The sequence below is a fragment of the Nicotiana tabacum genome, chromosome 6, assembly GCF_000715075.1.
Source record: "Nicotiana tabacum cultivar K326 chromosome 6, ASM71507v2, whole genome shotgun sequence".
In the NCBI taxonomy this organism is placed as follows: domain Eukaryota; kingdom Viridiplantae; phylum Streptophyta; class Magnoliopsida; order Solanales; family Solanaceae; genus Nicotiana; species Nicotiana tabacum.
Window position 1 is genome coordinate 73535528 of NC_134085.1, and position 12417 is coordinate 73547944.

Consider the following 12417-nt stretch of genomic DNA (forward strand, 5'->3'; position numbering starts at 1 on the left):
CACAACTGGAACATAATCAATACTAGGAGTCTCAACACCGACATCCCTCACGAAGGCTAGATACAAAAGACATCCCTTCCCAACTATATGATGAGCCTTCAAGAATTAGATCACTCTACTAGGAACATAGTCAGTCATACCTCGCCACTCAATCCGTGGCACACCCGGTATAGCCAATGTAACTGTCTTAGCATGATTGTCCAAAATAGCATGACACAGAGATAACCAGTCCATGCCCAAAATGATATAGAAATCCACCATACACAATAATAACAGATCCACTCGGGTCTCCAAACCCCCAATAGTCACCACACACGACCGGTACACACGGTCTACAACAACAGTATCGCCACTAGAGTAAATACATAAACAGGTGAAACAAGAGACTCACGGGGCGTATCCAGATAACGGGCAAAGTATGATGACACATAAGAAAAGGTGGAACCGAGATCAAATAATACATAGGCATCTCTGTGGCAGACTGAAACAACACTTGAAATCACGGCATCTGCAGCAGCAACATCTAGCCTACCTGGAAGAGCATAGAAACGGGCCTGACCACCACCTGATCGACCTCCCCCTCTAGGGCGACCCTTGGCTGACTGACCTCCACCCCTAGCTGGTTGGGTGGGTGGTGAAGTAACTGGAGCAGAAGTCAAGGGCTAACCCCTCTGCTGAGACTGACCATCTTGAAGACGAGGACACTGCCTCCTCATATGCCCAAACTCTCCGCACTCATAAGAACTCCCCGGTGCTGGAGATGGGGACTGAAGGGAACCCTTAGTATTGGAATGACCAGTAGAAGGACCTGGCATGGAAGAACCCTGCACCGATGGAGCATGGAAAGAACTTTTGGCTGGGATGAGTGGACCTGATGAGAATTGTGAGAACCATGACCCGATGATGCCCCACGATACCCTAGGCGAGCTGAATGAGCCTGTCTAAATGGGTGGCCTCTGCCCTGCTGGAACTGACCCCTCGAAGGAGCACCACTAAAGTTACCAGATCCCTAAGGCCTCTTGGCCTCCCTTTCCTCTCACTCCTGGCTGTGAACCGACTCAATCTCACATGCGATGTCAACAACCTCCTCGAACGTAGCACCTGTCACTATCTCCCTAGTTATGAGAATCCGAAGCTGATATGTGAGACCATCAATAAACCTCATAATCCTCTGTCGATCTGTGGGAACCAACCAAACCGCATGACGGGCTAACTCGAAGAACCGCATCTCATACTGCATCACATTCATCTCTCCCTGACGCAATAGTTCGAACTGCCTACACAGCTTCTCTCGGCGAGACTGTGGCACATATTTATCTAGGAAGAGAATAGAGAACCGCTACCAAGTAAGGGGCACTACACCAACAGTCCTATGCCTCCTACCAAGTGAAGGCAGCCCCGGAAAACTGAAAGATGGTAAAAGCTACACTACTGGTCTCTAGGATCCCCGCTGTACGAAGCATCCTCTATCACTTATCCAAGAACCCCTGGGCATCCTCGCCCTCTGCACCGCTAAAAGTTGGAGGCTTGAGTTTAACAAACCACTCTAGTCGATGTTGCTCCTTGTCCGGCATAACTGGTACCACAAACTCCTGAGCTAGTGCAACCGGCTGGGCTGGAGGTACCCCCAGTGTCAGGAGTCCCCACACAACCTACTCAGGTGTGCGAGCAATGGGAGTCTAGGTTCCACCCCCGGCCTAAGAAGTAGTTGCGACCGTAGTAACTAAAACAGCCTGAGCCAAACCGTTACACATTGATAAGATCTCAGCTAAAGCCTCCTGAAGGCCTAGAATCGCAATGGGCACAGCTAGTGCCTGAACTGGTGTTGTTGTAGCGTCCACAGCTAGGACCTGATCCTGACGTGGGGCAGCTGGTGGATCTGCAAGTGCTGCCCTAGCTGCTCTGTCCCTACCACGGCTTCAACCGCGTCCTCAGCCTCTGGTGGCCCCAACTGGTGGTACTGGCGGTCGTCCATTTTGCCCGGTAGCACGTTCCCTCACCATCTATGAGAATGGAATAACAGAAATTTAGTACTCGAATCAACAGATTCACACGACAAGAATTTCAAGAAAATAAAGTTTTTCCTAAAGGTTCTGCAGCCTCTTGAGGATAAATACGGACGTCTCCGTACCGATCCGCGAGACTCTACTAAACCAGCTCATGACTCGCGAGACCTATGTAACCTAGGCTCTGATACACACTTGTCACGACCCCAAATACTCGGTCGTGATGGCGCCTATCACATTAATAGGCAAGCCAACCCAAACCATTAACCACAACAAGTTTCTCTTATAAAACCATTTTCTAACACAGGTTTAGATACCAAATTTCCATAATAAGTGTTTAAAACAACAAAATATAAGCGAGAGTAGAATAAACATGAACTACACCGCCCCAAATATCTGGTGTCACGAGTCCAGAGCCTATACTACATAACTAATTGTCTGATACAACATAAATCTATAAAATGCGGAAAAGAACAAATAAGAAGGAGAAAAAAAATAGGGCTACAAACGCCATACAGCTACCTTGAAATCTCCGGCAACCTCTAGATCAGCTGAGCACCCTCACTCTACCACTTGGGCACCTGGATCTGCACACAAGGTGCAGGGAGTAATGTGAGTATGCCAACTCAGTAAGTAACTAAAGTAAATAAGGTCTGAAAGCAGTGAAGAGCAGTTAAAAATCATATAACTGAATAAACAACAGGTCAACTTAACAGTTTAAAACCAGTTTCGTCATAAAATCATCAAATTTCAGTTTAAACACTTGAAATCATATACTTAGAAATTTTTCCAACAAAGGCTTATTTTAAAAGAAGAGTGAAATCAGTAAAAATATCATAACTGGGCCCCTCAGGCAAGGTATCACTCAAAATATGGCCACTTGTGCAGGCTCTCAGTCACTCGCGACTCAACTCTCATCACTCAATACTCACTCTCCGCACTCAGGCTCATTAATATCTCATAGTAAAAGAAATCATAGTAACTGCTGCGGCGTACAGCCCGATCCGTAATTTATAGTCGACTTCGCTCACTGGGGGTGCACAAACTCCGAAGGTGCTCCTACAGCTAAAGCGTTATATCGCTGCGGCGCGTAGCCCGATCCAATATATATATATTGTTGCGTCATGCAACCCGATCCATATAGGCATCGCTGCGGCGTGCAGCCCGATCCATAATATATACATATCATATCCTCACCATTAGGTTCTCAACCTCTCTCAGTCATTAACCTCACAGCCTCTCGAGAACAACAATAGAAATTAGGGAACTCAGACCAAACAGCCCTCACAATTAGAACTGGAGTGGTAAAACCAGTTTTAAACATTTAAAAAGGTAAAACATGACTGTGGATATGCTTTCAACAAGTAAAGTGAGGAAAAATAGTAAAAATGTCCCTAAGGGTATCAACAGGTCGGCACAAGGCCCCAAACATGGCATACAACCCATAATACAATATAAATGACTAAAGTACAAAATATCATAAGGTTTCAAATCAAATACATGGCTCAATAGTCGCTACGGGATGGACCAAGTCACAATCCCTATCAGTGCATGCCCACACGCTCGTCACCTAGCATGTGCGTCACAGCATTTATCAAAACAAGTCAAATACTGGGGTTTTGTACCCTCAGTTCTAGATTTACAATGGTTACTTACCTCAAACCGGTGAAAATACTACTCTGCGACGCCTTTACCTCTCGAATCGGCCTCCACTCGCATCGAATCTATCCAAAATCAGAATCACGACGTCAAAATATGCTAAGGGAATGAAGCCAAAGAGAAAACAATCAAATAATACCAAAAATCCCGAAATTACCAAAACTCGACCTCTGGGACCACATCTTGAAATTAGATAATTTTTACATCAATAGATTCCTCATCTGCTCACAAGTTCATACATATCAAAAGTTCTGAAATTCGACCTCAAATGGTCCTTCAAATCCTCAAGCAAATGTCTATGTTTTAAAGCCCTAGTTTTCCCAAATTTTCACCTTTAATTTCCATGATTTCTAGCTCTAATCTGTGTAATAATAGCATAGGAACAAGTTTTAGGTCCAAAGTCCTTACCTCAATGAAGTTCCCTTAAAATCCCTCTTTCTGCAACTGGCCAGTTCCCTTACCTCAATAGAGTGGTAATTCATGAGACGACTGGCCAGGTCGTCACAAATTTTGACATTGACAAAACGGAACCAATAAATAATGTCAAAATCCTAACAACATACATATTCCTCCATTTTTTTCCTAGTTCAAAAACTTAATTCGTTCCAAAAACTTCAAATCAAGGGAAACTTGATTCGTTCAAGAATTTCAAAAAGGCAGAAGGTTAAATCCGATTTTTTAGGTTCTAAGTTCAATCCACAAAGGTTTCCAATGGAATATTATACGGAGTTTTTCCTAGTCCAGGTATGTTAAGGCTAAGCTCTTCCTTCATTTCGGCATGATCTCGTCATTATACAAGTTGATAACGAGGCATAAAGAAAAACACATATCCCGGAATTTGCGCATATTTTGCTAGTCTCACAAGTTACGTATATTTTTCTAGTTTTGTAAATTACCATATTCTCCTTATGGAGAAGTCATATTTAGTTGAGTATTTTCTTATTCTAGTCAAGAGAGCAGAGAATTTACATACATACAGTATTAAAAGTATTTTCATTACCATTGAGCTATAATCGATGGGCAGGCCCCTATTGGGCAACCTCTGATCAGATGGTAAGATATATACTGAGCTTACTATGGCCAAGCGTTTATGAGCGAACCCAGTTGGTCGAGATGCAGAGCCTAATATGGTCGAGCGCCTATGAGCGAGCCTACTACGGCAGAGCAGTTATATATATATATCGAGCCTACTGTGGCCGAGCGTTTTTTAGAAAGCCTAGTTGGTCGAGATACAGAGCCTAGTATAGCCATGCACCTATAATCGAGCCTACTATAGCCGAGAAGTTATATATATACCGAGCCTTATAGAGCCGAACAGCTATTTTACTTACTATATTAAGATAGTTGCGTCAGTATCAGCAGGTAAGCATATCTTAAGATTCACTTTGACTTCTAGCTACTTGCAGTTATTATATTATCAGTTCAGTTTCAGCTTTTAGTGTATTACCTTACATACTCGGTACATTATTCGTACTGACGTTCTTTTGTTAGGGACGCTGCATTCATGCCTATAGGTATAGATAATCAGTTTGACGAACTCTCATAGTAGACGAGATTGGCATTCAATGAAGGATCGGTAAGACTCCACCTCATTTGGAGTGCAGCCAAATTTATGAGTCATCGTGGAAGAGTTTTGCTAAAGACTTATGGGTAGGCTGGTACCATATCCCATTTGATGTCAAATAATCTTAGAGTCTTTGTAGATAGAGGTTCATTTTGCATAGTATGTCAGAGACCTTGACGTCCCATATGTATTCATGTTTTAAAAAAAATGACTCATTAATACAACTTTTTCCCACTTATAGTTATAGATTACAAGTTGTGGCCAAGTTGGCCCATGATAGTTGTAGAAGGAAAAAATGAGTTATAGAGTGGTTCGCTCGAGCCAGTTCGATAACGGGTACCAGCCACATCTCTCAGTGTTTAGGGCGTGACAGAAAATGATTATGAAATTTGGTGAAAATGATATAGTTGAACTTGAAAGGTTATCGATAACAATTATCTTCAAAAATTTCTGGAATCCAGGCACGTGGGCCCAGGGGTGAATTTTAGGACTCTTCCAATTAGGGGTGGGTAATTACCCTAAGATTTAAATTATGAAATTTTGAGTATATATTGACTTATTTATAAAATATTTGATAGTTTCGAGTTGTTTGGAACCGAGTTCAGGATTTAAAGCATATTTGTGTACCAGAAGTGAGCTTGAGAACGAGGTAAGTCTCTTGCCTAACCTTGTAAGAGGGAACTCATACCCTTAGGTGTATTTTTATGTGAATTACTTGTGTTGGAAACTACATACGCACTAGGTAACGAGAGTCCGTACATAGCTATATTCTATGAGATGTCCAGGTAGCCTTAGAATTACATCATACTTTGATTGTACTGTTATGTTGATTATGCATATTAATTGTCTTAGATAGAGCTGAGATTAGGGATTGTAAGGTTGCAATTTTCCAAGTTAGATTTCTTATTTTTGGGAAGAATTAAGGAACATATAATAACTCTGAGGAATTCAAGTCCACTCTCATCACAAGTTTTTCCGCAAGCGAGGTAAGCTTCTCTACTCTCATGGGAGCGGGCAGTTTGCCTCAGCAGGTTAATAGATGCATCTGTGGTTTGTGTCGTTTGACCCTCGGTAGTGCACATAGTGTATTTTTTGATCGGGTCGTACGACCTCAGCATAAATCGTGTGTGATAATACTCAAAGCCTGATTACACTTGATATTGTTTCATGGCTTGAGAGGTTATAATTTATTTAATGACAGAAATTGAATTGGGATTAGTAGGTGTTGACTGGAGAATTCTTGGAATTTCCATGTTATTATTGGCCCATAGTTAGTGTCGATGTCGGCCCCTCGTCACTACTTCTTTGAGGTTAGACTGGATACTTACTGGGTACATACTATTTATGTGTTCATGCTACACTTCTGCGCTAACCGTGCAGGATCTAAGTCAGGTGCATCTGGTAGTCATCCCGATATTGTTACACCCCATATCTTCGTACGAAAGAGTGTTCATAAGTCAATTGATGTAAGCTCAGAAATAATATTATCTTTGAAAGTACATAAAAGAAGTTAATCATGTTACTTTGGAGATTACAAATTTTTAAGATCATGGATAACAAGTACCAAGAGGGTTGAAAGGCTAAGAGGCTAAACAAATTGAAGAAAATAAGTTTCGTCAAATGTCGACAAGTTGGGAATGTTAGAACGTGTACTTTTGTAATGAGACTAGGGTGCTTAACAAGATAAGGTGGTTATGTTATGAATTATTTTAGTCGTACGATAGTCGTATGTTATGTTTATAAGTCAATCAAGTTGTGGAACAAAAGTTGGCAAAGGTCATCACAAGTTACATTCATAAATATGCTGAAATTAGGTCAAATAGAGATGCAGTGTTCTCCCAATTTACTTCGAATTATGGGGTGAAATATCTACCAAATTGAAGATCTATGAGTCTAATTTCTAATGCATTAAACCTTTTGTCGATACGACATCAAATTAGAGTGATATTCATGTTTTTACGAGACTGCGCCAAGCAGCTCTCTATGGGGCCCACAATGGCGGTTGAGATATATTGATATATATGATATGTCTCAACCTCGTTTTAACTCATTCATTTTCAGTATCTTCAGATCCTAGACACCTAAAAACACTCTCTCAAGGTTCTCTCATGATCCAAGACCCAAACAAAGGGAAAATAACACAAATCAAGTGTCAGGAATCCCGTCGCGCTAGTAAGTTTCTTGTTCTTCTTGTTGTTGCTGATTTTTGGGTGGTTCCAGCTCGTGTGGGAGGTTGTTTTAAGTGGTTTAAGTTCATTAAAATACTCTCCCAAGGTTTTCATATCAACCCTAGGTTATTTCAAGTCTTGTAAATTGATTACACCATATTTCAACATCAAAAGTTAGTTCTAGTGAAGAATAGCACCTCTTTGAGGTTGTGTTGTCATTGAGGATAGTTGTGGGTTGTATTTGACTGAAATTTAAAGTTATTGCTACTGGATAAGGTGAGTGTAACAGACTACTAATTGTGATTAAGCTTTCTTGTATGTTTGTTAAGTTGTTAGAATGACAAACTACAAGATAATACTTGGATTAGCTTAAGTCACTTCTATGGTGTTATATTGTCATTGAGGGCTATTGTAAGCTAAATATAACTTGGATTTTGACTTGAAGCTATTGTAGGAGGTATTCTTATTGTGTTCTTTCATGTTATTAAGGTTATCTTGATGTTGGTTAAGTTAAATGGATGGACTAGACATGAACTAGTGAATAATGTTGCTAATTGAAGATAGTTGGAGTTGTGGATGATTTCCTTTGTTATAAATATATTGTATAAGGATAGAATCACTGATGAATGACTTCATTATCATGTTAATGATATTGGTAATTCAATGTAAGAAGTCTATAAGGGGAGATAATAGGGTTGAAGGGTGTTGAAGGGATTTAATCCGAGCTTGCCGCTCGTCGTGATATGTTGATGACTTGTTAATGAAATATTTTTTACCCTATTATTGATGTTGTTCTTATTGTATTGCTCTAGTTGTTTTTGTTGGTATATGTTATTGTAGGAGGCCCTTGTTACACGGGAGATGCTGCCCAAATTTACATAAAACGAGCTACTAGCTTATGTTACAGACTTAGCCTTTACTCAGCACTGATTTTGAATCTTCTTATGCTATGGTAGACTGAGTTGAGTTGTTTGAAGAGTTTCTTGAAAGCTATTAAGGACTCAATGAGGTTAAGGTATGTTAAGGTTAAACCTTTCCTTCATTTTAGCATGATCCAATAACTACATGTGTTTGATAACGAGACATAAAGAGAAGTTCATATTCCTGAATTTATGTACATTGGCCTAGTCTCATAAACTACAGTATTCTCCCTTATCGGGACTACATATTCGTTTTAGTTTTGTCTTCTTTCATTAAAGAGAGTAGAGAGTCAATATATATACAGTATTACAGTATTTTCACCACCATCAAGCTATAAACCATGAGCAGGCCCCTATTGGGCAACCTCTGATCAGATGGTAAGTTATATACCGAGCCTACTATGGTCGAGCACCTATGAGAGAGCCCCGAATGGTCGAGATACAGATCCTAGTATGACCGAGCGCCTATGACCAAGCCTACTACGGCAAATCAGATACACATACCGAGCCTATATTGAAATAGCGCCTATGAGGACGGCTATTTCATTTACTATATTGAAAGAGTTGAGTCAGTATCAGTAGGTAAGCATATCAGATTATCTTTGACTCCCAATTACTTATAGCTATTATATTATTAGTTCAGTTTTAGCTTTTAGTTATTTTGTTGTCTTACATACTCGGTACATTAATTCGTACTAACATCCCTTTTGCTCGGGAATGAGATTATTTTGAGATTATAAGTATTACACTATTTCAAACAAGTGATAAGTAAATTAGTGAAGGTTAAAGGGTAAATAAATCAAAGAAAATGAATTTCATTGAAGGTTGTTAATTTGGGATAATATCCGGCCCGAGCTAAAATACTCAATTTTAATGGACTAATACCATACAAGGTATCACAAGACCATGATAGTAATGTATATAAAGTGTGTTAAAAGTGAATAGTATTTTAAGTAATTTGAGATAATTCTTAATTATGTGGGTAAATGGATAATTATTCATTTAAGTGGATAAGTGTAAGAGTTATTTAGTCCACGTGGGGCAAAAACAATTAAAGTAAAGTATGACTAATGTGTATGAAGATACAGTGGTGTAACATTTTGGGATAAGCATGCTTGCTAAGAATTGAAGTTTATTTAGTGGAAAGATTTAAGGATATATGCACCGACTTATCTCATTTTTGTTGAAGAAGGTTATTAAGAAGGTCAAAGATTGAACGACATTTATGGACTCCTTTTCTTATAGTAAGCAAAGTACCATTCATAATTAGTAATATTTTTCATGAGTTTTAAAGTGGGATGCCAAGATTTGCTAAGGTATGGATGAAGCTAGAACAAATTTATACGAGACTTCATAAGGTAATAGCAACGGGAATTTCAATTCTAAGAGAGCACGATACAATCTTTCTCAAGGGTATTATACAGATTTTTCCCTACTTCGATCCGCCGTTACATGTTTTATCGCGTTTGAAATGTGTTAGAAGGATTGTCAAGAGAATCGGCTCAAGTATGTTAAGACTATCCCTTCTTTCCTTTTGGCATGATCCCTACGATACAAACAAAATGAGTAAATGCACAACTTCCATAAATAACTCTATTCATAGAAATACTAGAGGTGTCTATGTTCTCGATTCCCCATGCGTCCTATTATTCTACCGTTTGTTCATGGGTCTTAGAAAATATGTAAGTTGATAAAGTTTATTTCATGATATTAATCAAAGGCATAATGGTCTTATGACATTCTGAGAGATTTTATTGACGTACTTCACATGCATTGCATTCATTTACATTGACTCATGACCATATGGCGCTATATACACATAAATATATATATATATATATATGGGATATGGGAAAAGGTTACGGCGTTATATACGCACCACCACTTGATCAGCTGGTATACGTTGATGATTTGCCCATAGTGGCCGAGATGATATGATGGGATGCCCTCAGAGGATTGATGATGTTATGTACGCACATACCTATGCATGGAGTTATTCAGACTTACATGTTGAGTGTTTTACTCCATCTTTCTCTCATGTCTATTGTTTACTGATTTTCATTACTTACATACTCGGTACATTATTTATACTGACGTCCCTTTTGTTTGGGGACACTGTATTTCATGCCCGCAGCTCCCGATAGGCAGGTTGAGAATCCTCCAAGTAGACTATCAGCTCAGCATAAGGTGTTGGTGTGCTCCATTTGCTCCGGAGCTGCTTATTTGGTCAGTATAATTAGGACATGTATCGATTGGTATGGCAGGCCCAGTCCCGACCTTTATGATACTTATTTACTCTTAGAGGCTTGTAGACAGATGTCATGTATATGGATACTTGTATGGCCTTCTCCGCCTATGTTTTGAGTTTACAAATGATCATGTTGGCCTTATAGTCCTGTATGTCATGTGTATAAGTTTCTATATCAGGTTGGGTCATTCTATGTCGAGTATTCCCTCATATTTATTCTAGTTATCTCATGATAGCCTTTCCGACTCATTTACCTATGATAGTATTACACAAAAGATATGTTATGTTGGTACTCGGTTGAGTAAGGTACTGGGTGCCCGTTGCGGCCCATAGGTTTGGGTCGTGACAAAAGTTATGTCAGAGCAGTTCTATCCTGGGGAGTCTACAAGCCATGTCTAGTAGAGTCTTGTTTATGGGTGTGTTGTGCACCACACTTATAAGCAGGAGGCTACAAGGCATTTAGGACTATCACTCTTTTTTCTAACTCTAGATCGTGTGGTAGAGCTCACTTATAAGAATTCAGACTCCTAAATTCCATTTTATTCGTAATAAGACTATGCCTACAACTGAAAGTCAGTTCGTAAGAGATTGCATGTGGATATGGAAGAGTTGATTCAGAGGAACTCGATTTTGCATGATGCTTTGATGAGTAATGTAAAGTCTTCAGCAAATCATGTGTGTACTAAGACATGTAAGCTTCTTGATAAGGAGCCTTAAGGCAGGAATACATATCCACCCATTTGGTCAAAAGCAATGAGAGAATAAGAAGGTACAAGTTTCAAAAAGTAAAAGAAGCAAGGTGAAGAAGGGTACGAGGTACCCAGTTAGTGAAGACGATCATTATCTACAATTCGGGAAGAGAGATATAAGCCTTTTGAGTTACCTTCAACAGTAACAGATGTATGTACAATTGGTCACACCGATCTCAGTTATGCCCTATGAGAGCTAACAGATATGGTTTAAGAGAGGGACGGGATATCAAGAACCGACTCGGGTTAGAATAACCCAAAATGGTGAATGGATTGTTTGCGTTAGTTCACGTTTCTGAAGGATATTGAAAATGTGCTAATAAATCTCCTTGTGAGACACCCGGATGGTGCACTCTAGAATAGTACATCTGGATATGAATAGAATGTTCAAAAAAATTACAAAGACAGGCACTGGAATCCTGAAAGGGATAAATATTACCTTAATATGGCTGTAGAGAGAGAATGTTAAGCAACCTGAAGATCCAGGGGATGGAGCAAGGGGAGCTAAAAGAAAAAGAATGTCTTGTTGGAGGTTTTAGAATAAAATGATAGGCATAAATGTTAGCAGGGAAATAACAATGGAGTTAATGAAGCATTATGAGTAATGTGTGATACGTGGATGATAATGGTATTACAAAGTCTATAATCAAGGGAAGGAAAAGATGAAAGGTAACAGGCCTTGAGACAACAAAAGAGTATATGCCATAAAGTTGTATACTCATTTCAAGTAATAAGTTTTTCACTCTAACGTGATTACTAGAAAGAAAAGTTGGACCACAGAGTAATAGAAATCAATATGGACTAGTGAACAAGATAAACTAAACATGAATTAGGGACTGAGTGATTTGATAATGATCGGAATCATGATAATTTCAGATTGCGTTCTGGCGATAATAGAATGGATAACAAAAGAAGATTCATGAGAATTTCAGAGAATGGTCATTTAGGAAGACGCTTCCCCAAAGCAAACAATGTGAGCAAAGTTAAGCTTAAGGGACTATGCACGCCAGTTACACTAAGTGTCACCCTCACAAGTAAGGGTCATCGATGATGTGAAAAGCCGCCAAGGATGAAGAGGTAAAACATTTATAGGTAGATCGTCG